This window comes from Peromyscus maniculatus, chromosome 3, assembly GCF_049852395.1.
Source record: "Peromyscus maniculatus bairdii isolate BWxNUB_F1_BW_parent chromosome 3, HU_Pman_BW_mat_3.1, whole genome shotgun sequence".
NCBI lineage: Eukaryota > Metazoa > Chordata > Mammalia > Rodentia > Cricetidae > Peromyscus > Peromyscus maniculatus.
In genome coordinates, this window is record NC_134854.1 from 100,587,512 (window position 1) to 100,597,004 (window position 9,493).

The following is a 9,493-nucleotide window of genomic DNA, read 5'->3' on the forward strand; positions in this document are numbered from 1 at the left end:
ACCTTTTCCCATTCTGTAGGCTGTCGCTTTACCTTGTTGACCGTATCCTTTGCTTTACAAAAGCTTCTCAGTTTCAAGAGGTCCCATTGATTGATTGTTTCTCTCAGTGTCTGTGCTACTGGTGTTATATTTAGGAAGTGATCTCCTATGCCAATGCGTTCAAGACTACTTCCTACTTTCTTTTCTAGCAGGTTCAGAGTAGCTAGATTTATGTTGAGGTCCTTGATCCACTTGGATTTAAGTTTTGTTCATGGTGACAGATATGGATCTATTTGCAGCCTTCTACATGTTGATATCCAGTTATGCCAGCACCATTTGTTGAAGATGCTTTCCTTTTTCCATTGTACACTTTTGGCTTCTTTGTCAAAAATTATATGTTCATAGGTGTGTGGGTTAATGTCAGGGTCTTCAATTCGATTCGATTGGTCCACATCTTGGTTTTTATGCCAATACCAAGCTGTTTTTATTACTGTAACTCTATAGTAGAGCTTGAAGTCAGGGATTGTGATGCCTCCAGAGGTTGTTTTATTGTACAGGATTCTTTTGGCTATCCTGGGTTTTTTTTTTTTTTTCATATGAAGTTGAGTATTATTCTTTCTAGGTCTGTGAAGAATTGTGTTGGTATTTTAATGGGGATTGCATTGAATCTGTAGATTGTTTTTAGTAAAATTGCCATTTTTACTATGTTGGCCCTGCCTATCCATGAGCATGGATTTTTATCCCTAAAGACCTGTGACTCAAATGGGGAAATATTGCTAGCAAGAAATGAGCAGTCCCGTGAGACTGCCTATCTGTACAACATACCAGCTGATCAATTATAGAGCATACATGGGTAATAATTGGGATAAAATGAACATCTCTAATCGTATAGAAGAAGTATAGGATAGTAATTCATATGGTCTTGGGAAATTGCTTTTCAAGAACAATAAAAATTGTCCAATAGTGTGACTCTGGTACCACAGCATGCTAAAAATATAGTAACACCGAACATTTGAATTTTGGTAGTAGTGTAAATGGAAATGCACAGCTTTTGTTCAAATTTTAATAACATTCAAATGCCAGATGTAGTGTCACCTGTCTATAATTTCAGAATTTGGGAGGTAGGAATAGGAATATTACATGTTCAAAGTTGTTCTGGGCTATATTGGGAGTTTGAAGACAACATGGGCAAAATGAGAACCTATCTTAAAAAAAAAAAATCCACCCGTCCTCCAGAAAGGAAAGATTCAAGATACTAAGAGCTGAAAAACAAACCAAGAATAGGACCAATATAAATACAAGAAAGTGTGAAGTTATGAAGGATGTGGAGCTCCAAACTTGGTATCAATGCTGATCTTAGATCCTCTGCTATGAAGCAATCATTTGTCACAGGGATGCTAGAGTTGGCAGCTACATAGATAAGAAGGAATCCAACTCTATCAACAGGTCTTATGCAGTGTACAGGGTGATATCATCACTCATTTGCCTGACAGGAAGAATGGAACATTACAAGAGATAGCTTAGGATAGAACAAGTCCCTTCTGTAGCTTTCAAGACATGACGGCTTACTCTATTCTGTGAGAATGAAGCTCATTTGTATGAATACATTGTCACTGTCAAGGATCCATGGATGTGTCCCACATTTGCGCTGCCTTTGTTCCAGAGAGTATATAGGACAGAACCAAGTCTATTATAGAAACAAGAAAAAAAATATAGAAAATTGGACAATGGGTTATTGGCAGTGTTTGGGGATTCTGGGATTTTCAATGTTGTCGCTTGATTATAAAATGTCCCCTAAAGGCTCAGGTGTCGACCACTGGAACCTTCAACTGGAGATGATGTTTTAAGAACCCTGAAAACTTAAAAGGTTGTGTTTTTGTGTCCTGCCTGCAAGATATGTTAGGGCAATAGTGACACAATATCTGATTTGATTTAAGGCCCACCATACAAGTTAGAGCCCATATCCAACATGCTTGTGCCAAGAACACGAGATAGTTAGCCCAGGGACCTAAGGTCTAACCAATTATTACCGTTATAAAAAAGTAGCAATAAAATGACTCCTGATGGCATTTTGTTATACTCATAGATCAGTGCCTTGCTCAGCCATCATCAGAGAAGCTTCCTCCTGCAGTAGATGGGAATAAATATATAGACCCTCAATCTGATTCAGAGATTCATGGGATTTCTAAGTGTGTGAATGTGTGAGTCCTGGATTCTTATGTCTTCTCTGGGTTCTTTTCATTCTGTTTATTTTATCTAATTTTGATGTGTTAGTTTTTATTTTGTCTTTTATTAACTACATTATATTATATTATAATCCTGTAGAACTCTGTTTATTTTCTAATTAGAGACAGAAAGGGAGTTCATCCAGATGGGAGTGTAGGTGGGAGGAGTAGAGGGAGGAGAAACCATAATCAGAATATATTATGTGAGAAAGAATCTATTTTAATAAAAGAAAAGAGTTTGGGCATAATTAGAAGAAGTATATTGCTGTAACAGGAGTCTCTGATATCTTCTGCTCCGTCCATCATGAGATAACAAGACTTCTCCTTTACATACTCCAACTACCATGATTGCCTTAGGGCCAGCTTATCACAAAGTGACCCCTATGAAACTGTGAGACAAAATGAATGATCCCATTCTTATTATGTTGTTACTTCAGATATTTTGCCATGGCAGTGCAAAAATACTAACATATTTAGAAAGAGCTGTTGTCATTCCCACTTAATCAAAAGACCTTATTTACATAGGAAAATCTTATCATGTACAATTAATCTAGGCTGAACAAAAAACATTGGAACTCAGAGAGTAATATAAGAAAATAGAAAAAAAATGAAATTAAAATATTTAAAGGCTAATGATTTTCATGGATTCAGTAAAATTACTCTGAAGAATAAGGTGACAGAATGCTTTTAGGATTTGTGGTCTAATTATGGTTCACTTGCACACCAGCCATGGGTGTTTTGTCCCTATAACAGCATCTGTGCTTTTGTCTTTTACAGGAGAGGAACTGTCGACACAGAGTATGACACCACTTGTGTGAATGGTCCTCTTTGGCAGGAAGGCACTATTCTGTTTCTGTGGTGTCCACTCAATTCTGAGCAATGTATTTCCCAAAGTCCTGGGCTTTACATTTGTCTGGATGCTTGTATCTGTTTTTCATTTGCAAGCCGTGTCACTTTTATTTCGTTAAAATAAATTAAATTGTCTAATTGAGGGAGGCAGTTGGTTTTTCTGGGGTTTCTGATTTCTGGTGACTTTTCTCCCTCTGATTGTACTAATCCCTACATGTTACTTTAAAAAGAAAGTGACTAGCTAGTCTTCTGTTATTTTTTGTTTTATATTTATTTGACGTGTGTGTGTGTGTGTGTGTGTGTGTGTGTGTGTGTGTGTGTGTGTATTTGTGTGTGTTGTATGTACATGTGCATGGAAGTGCTTTCAGAGGCCAGAAGAGGGTATTGGGTCTATTAGAGCTGGAGCTGCAGATTGTTGTGAGCTGCCCCATATGGGCACATAGACACACATGTACACACATGCACACATTATATTGATCATCTTTATAAAACACTGGCAAAAATTAGGTATATCTTTTTTCTACTTGTTCTCAATATTTCACCAGACAGTCACTGAAATCAAGACCAAATTCCACTTTGTATTTTCACAGAATTAGATTACAGATCAATTAATATTAGCATCTAAGAACTTAGAGTTCCCTACAAAGATATTTTGTGTTGTTTCATTTCCCTTTGGTGCATATTTTTTCAGTCTGTATCAGATGGGCCTAAATCTTCTCTGAGTGCATCTGTTTTGCTTGGTTTACCCAAACCTGAGTCTCACAAGCTGATTTCATTTGGTTCCACTTCGTGCCTTTGGTCCCAAAGCAGTCATAATGGAACTCTGCAGCAGCAACCACCCAGGAAAAACCCATGCTTTAGCCAGCAAAGCTTGCAATCTCCACAGGGAATGTGACAGCTGGATCATAGCAGGTGAACAGGATGCAGAACTTGGGGCAAAGCCATTATAAATAATGTGTAACTGGAATCTTTGAGATTCTGCCTTATCTATCTATAATTTAGTTGCAATAAATAGTCACTTGAGAATGCAAAAGTTAAAAGTGAAATCCAATGCTGAGTTTTGTGGTAGTTGGGAATCATCACCTGTGTTTCATAAATATGACTGCCTGGATACATTTAAAAATGTAAAAGGTTATTAATACTGTACTTATCAGTGGGTCCATGCCACAGTAGTCATGTGGAAGTGAGTAGACAACTTTTTATAATCAGTTATTTCCATTTTTCTTTATGTGGGTTCTCTGCATCAAACTCAGATTGTCAGGATATACAGCAAACACCTTTATCCAATAAGCATCTCATTGGCCTCCTTGAGTGTATTTTTAAAATAAGATAATAATGATGATTTCACATTGTGATTGTTTTTAAAAGCAATGTCAATATTTCAAACACTTTCAGGAAGATACCTCTCCAACCCAAGGCTATGCAAATACAAAGCCATTAGACTAATAACCAATCAAAAACAGGTTAATATATAGTAGAAAATAATGATGCTGATAAAACTTCTCTGATTACTTGAGAATAAAATGGTGGATACACACTTTATGGATAACTTCATTAATAAATTGATGAAGATATATTAGATATTAAGGTACAAAAAGACATAGTGCGTTTTAACAATCAACTTTCTTTAAATAAATCTTTAGAACTTAGTATATTAATCAGGATTCCCTAGAAGAAAAGAACTGATAGAATATGTATATATTCTCTCTCTCTCTCTCTCTCTCTCTCTCTCTCTCTCTCTCTCTCTCTCTCTCTCTGTGTGTGTGTGTGTGTGTGTGTGTGTGTGTGTGTGTGTGTAGGAAAGGGGTTGACAGATTGAAGAGAATTTATTAGAATGACTTATAGGCTGTGGTCCAGCTAGTCTAATAATGTCTGTTTAACAAAAGGAAGTCCAAGAATCTTGTAGTTGTTCAGTTCATGAAGCTGGATGTCTCAGCTGGTCTTCAGTATTTGCCAGAATCCAAAAAAGTGGACTGCAATGCCACTGAAGGAATGGACTTGCCATCAAGAGTGAGAGCAAGAAGGCCAAGCAAGCAAGCTTTCTTCTTCCACGTCCTTTATATAGACTGCCAGCAGAAGGTGTGTTTCTGATTATAGTGGATCTTCCCACCTCAAAAAAATCAGGATTAATGTTGGCTCTTTCCACTTCAAATTATTTAGTTAAGAAAAATCCTTCATAGGAACACCCTGACGCTTGGGTTTTAGTTTATTCCAGATGTAGTCACGTTGACAATCAAGAATAGCTTAGGAATCTGACTTGCAAATAAATATGAAAATTCAAAGAAGAATAATTCATGACACACTTCCTGTCAGGCACGATGTTCTAGGATGTTATAAGCTATATTAATCAAGGCCCTGGAAGATATTACTAGATCAGTATACACAACCAAGGCATACCTCTGGAAAGTAGGAATGGATTTATCTACCTAGAGATCTAGGATGAAAACTGACAAATGAGACTTCATCAATTTATAAAAGCTTCTAAACAACAAAGTAGCTAATCACTAGGGTGAAGGGACAGCATACAGACAGGAGCTAAGCCTCTGGAGCTAGTCACTAGGCATGGGATTAATATTCTGAGTTTACAAAGAACGCAAAGAAATAAACACTAGTGAACCAATTATCCAGTCAGTAACTAGGCAAATGAACAAAAATCAACATCCGTCAAGCCACCAAGAAACTGTAAGTCAAACTACATTAAAATTTTATGATTTTTTTTTAAATTTTTATAATTTTCCAGGATGGCTGTCACTAAGGAGAAAGAAAGAAAGAAAGAAAGAAAGAAAGAAAGAAAGAAAGAAAGAAAGAAAGAAAGAAAGAAAGAAAGAAAGAAAGAGAAAGAGGGAGGGAAGGAGGAAGGGAGGGAGAGAGGAAGGAAGGAAGGAAGGAAGGAAGGAAGGAGAGAGAGAATAGCAAATGTTTGTGAGGCTGACAAGAAGATGCCACGCTAATGTTCTATTAACAGAGAGTAAACTACTCCAGCCATTAAGTGAATTTGAACACAGACTTTGAAAAAGTACAGCCAGTATTTCTGTATGATCCAGCTATACAGCTCCTGGGTATGCCGGTGAAGGATTCTTAGTCTACATTCCACAATGACATCCATCCACACTACCTGTGTTTACTGTGGCACAACAGCCAACTTACAACATGAGCCAACATGCCTATCACTAGAAGACTGGGTAATGAAAATGCAGCATATGTTCAAAATGCAGTTCTACTCAAATACAAAGATGAAGGAAATCATGTCATTTGCAAGGAAATGGAAGAAAATGGAGATAACGCTAAGCAAAATAAGCCTTTCATTTATTTTCTTTGGTCCTTTAAGTCAAGTTTTTGCACTGTACCCCAGACTTGCCTCCAACCTGCAATCCCCCTGCTTCTGTCTCTTCAGAACTATAATTACAAACCTGGCATCTCCCACTTTTTATATATTTCATATTTATTTCTATGTCCTTCTCTATAGGATCAAATTCCTCTTTTCATATTATAAATTTTACTTCTACAGATTTAATGGAATTATATGTCTGTAGATGTAACCAACTGTCTTATTAAAATAAGAAACACAGAACCAATGTAAAAGAGAAAGTCGAGAGGTCAGAGCTCAGAGCTAAAATCTTACCTCCTGCAGTACTCCTAGCTTCCCTGAAAGAGAGCTACTTCCTGTGTGTCTGTCTTTAAATAGTCTTTCTGTTCTGCTTTCTCATTGGTTGTAAACCCAAACACATGACTGCCTCGTCACTACCTCTAAGTACTGCCCTCCAGGTCTTAAAGGCGTATATCTCCAATGCTGGTTGTATCCCTGAACACACAGAGATCTACCTAGCTCTTCTACCAAGTGCTGGGATTAAAGGCATGTGCTACCACCACCATGCTCTTGCTATGGCTCTAATAGCTCTGACTCCTGAGCAACTTTATTTATTAACATACAATGAAAATCACATTTCAGTACAAATAAAATACCACCATATATGTCATTATTTAAACTTAGTTTTTACTTTTTTTTTTTTTTTGGTTTTTTCGAGACAAGGTTTCTCTGTGTAGCTTTGCGCCTTTTCTGGAACTCACTTGGTAGCCCAGGCTGGCCTTGAACTCACAGAGATCCGCCTGCCTCTGCCTCCCGAGTGCTGGGATTAAAGGCGTGCGCCACCAACGCCCGGCTAGTTTTTACTTTTTAAATGATAGCATTCATAACTATATTCATAAAAATTCAATTCAATGTATTCTCCCTATCCTCCCTGCAGACATTAAGATTAGAAAAGTTTAACTCTGATCAATCCCCTCTAGCTTTTAGTCTGTAGAATCTAGTGGACTTTTCTCTGTGCCAGTTTCTTTACTCAGTTGCATCATACAGCTCAGAAAATGACATGATCTGTCAGTCAAAGTGGCTTGGCTAGGAAAAGACATACTTGTGTATTTTATCATTTCAAACAAGTATAGGGAAAGCAAAGAGATGGGCCAGAGGGCACACAAAGTCACTGAAGATTATGAAAGAAAATCCACAGATGGTTGTAGATGAATGTCTAAGTAGTCTTATTAAATAAAAAACAGAGAGCCAAATACAGCAGTGAAAGTCTTAGAGATCAGGGAAATAGGAATAGCCAACAGCTAACCTTACCTCACCACACCACAGCTTCCAAAGTGAGCTACTTTCTGTCTACCCATGCTTTTATTGCCTTGCTGTTCTGTCATCTCATTTGCTCTTAGCCCAGCTACCTCACTTCCTTGTCTCTATGGTTGGTACTGTGATTAAAGGCATGTGTCACCACGCTAGGCTCTGTTCCCTGATGTGACTTTGAACTCACAAAGATACAGATGGATTAAGGGTGTGTGCTAACATTGCATGACTTCTGTCCTAACTAATAGTGGCTGACCTTTATTCTCTGATCCCCAGGTACATTTTATTGGGGGACACAGACAAATTATCACCACAGATGGTGAAGAAGTCAGTACAGTGCTTTCTGCACAAGCATGGGGAACTAAGCTTGATCCTAAGGCTCATGGGAAAATCTGGGCATGGTAGTGCACACTAGGAATTCTAGAGCTGGGAAGATGAAAAGATATAAGTCCCTGGAATTTTCTGGCATGATCCAAATGTAAAGGAGGGGCCCTATCTCATAAAACAAGGTGAATGGCTCCTAAGGCAAGCTATCTAAGGTTGACGCCTGCCTTCCAAAGACATGTACACATATGTACCAACATCCACACATATGTGTGTGTGCATATGCACGCGCGCGCACACACACACACACACACACACACACACACACACACACACACACACAAGGAAAACAGCATTTAGCAGGAAGAGGAACCACTGATCTCTTAATGACACAGTTTGCTAGCAGTTGGGGAGAGAATACAGACCAAGTTCAGAGACTTCATTTCAGAAGCCAGGAGCATTTTGAAAAGAATAAAGCAGACATTCCACAAGCCACCTGTATTCTTTATTCTGTTGTTCCAGAGAAGAGCTAAATCTGTCTACATCACAAAACCTGTGGTCAGGATGAAATTTATCCAAAATTTAATTAACATGACAGGAATATCAAGAGCATTTGAAAAAGTTTAGAATCTTCCCCCTTCTTGTCAACTTTTCTTTAGGGCATTGCTTCCATTTGCAGAACCACAAGAGGGCTGAAGGACTCCAGTTACAATGCTTACAACCCAGGAGGAGAGGAATAGACCACAGGCAGTAAAGCAGGTTTCATGGCTGTATCAGCTGTCTTAAGGAGAATCCCCAGAAGTCCCACCCAGCAACTTCTCTTTTTTTTTCTTTAAAATTTTTTCTTTCCTTTTACATACCAACGTCTCTTGACATGCAACCTCTAGAAAAAAAAAAAGATGGGAAATGTCATGCTGGCATCTGTGAACACAGTCAGAAAAAAGCAAAATTTAAAATTGTTTCAAGAAGAAAAGTGAAACAGGATATTTGGTAGTAGATACTCTTGCTGGCATAGTCCTTAGATGCCCAAGTCTTAACAAGTCCCCTTTGTGTATATAAAATAATCTTATTACCCCTTCCTCTGGCACACAGGTAGTGTCTGCCTATTGCAATCCAGAGTACAGGTAATATGAAACCATCTCCATCAGTCTCAGTGTGGCTTTGGTGGCCTCTCCAATTTGATATTAAGAACATCTCTGTACTCTTCCTCCACTTGGGGATATGTAATAACAGAGGAAAAATGTTTTAAATGAAAATAAATAACAGCAATAAAAACTGCTTGGAGCAATTAGCCTTTGGAAAATAGAAGAAAAAAAATGAGAAAGATGAATCAATCACCAGTGTGTCAGAGCAATTACTCAACCCTGATTGGGAGGAAGCAAGTGAGGGACCTCTTCACTCAGCTATGAAGCATATTTCATGATTAGCCCAGTAGGGAACACTTGCTTTGGCCTCCCATTCCCTCCTCATCTCTGAGCTCTTCCATCTGAAGAACACA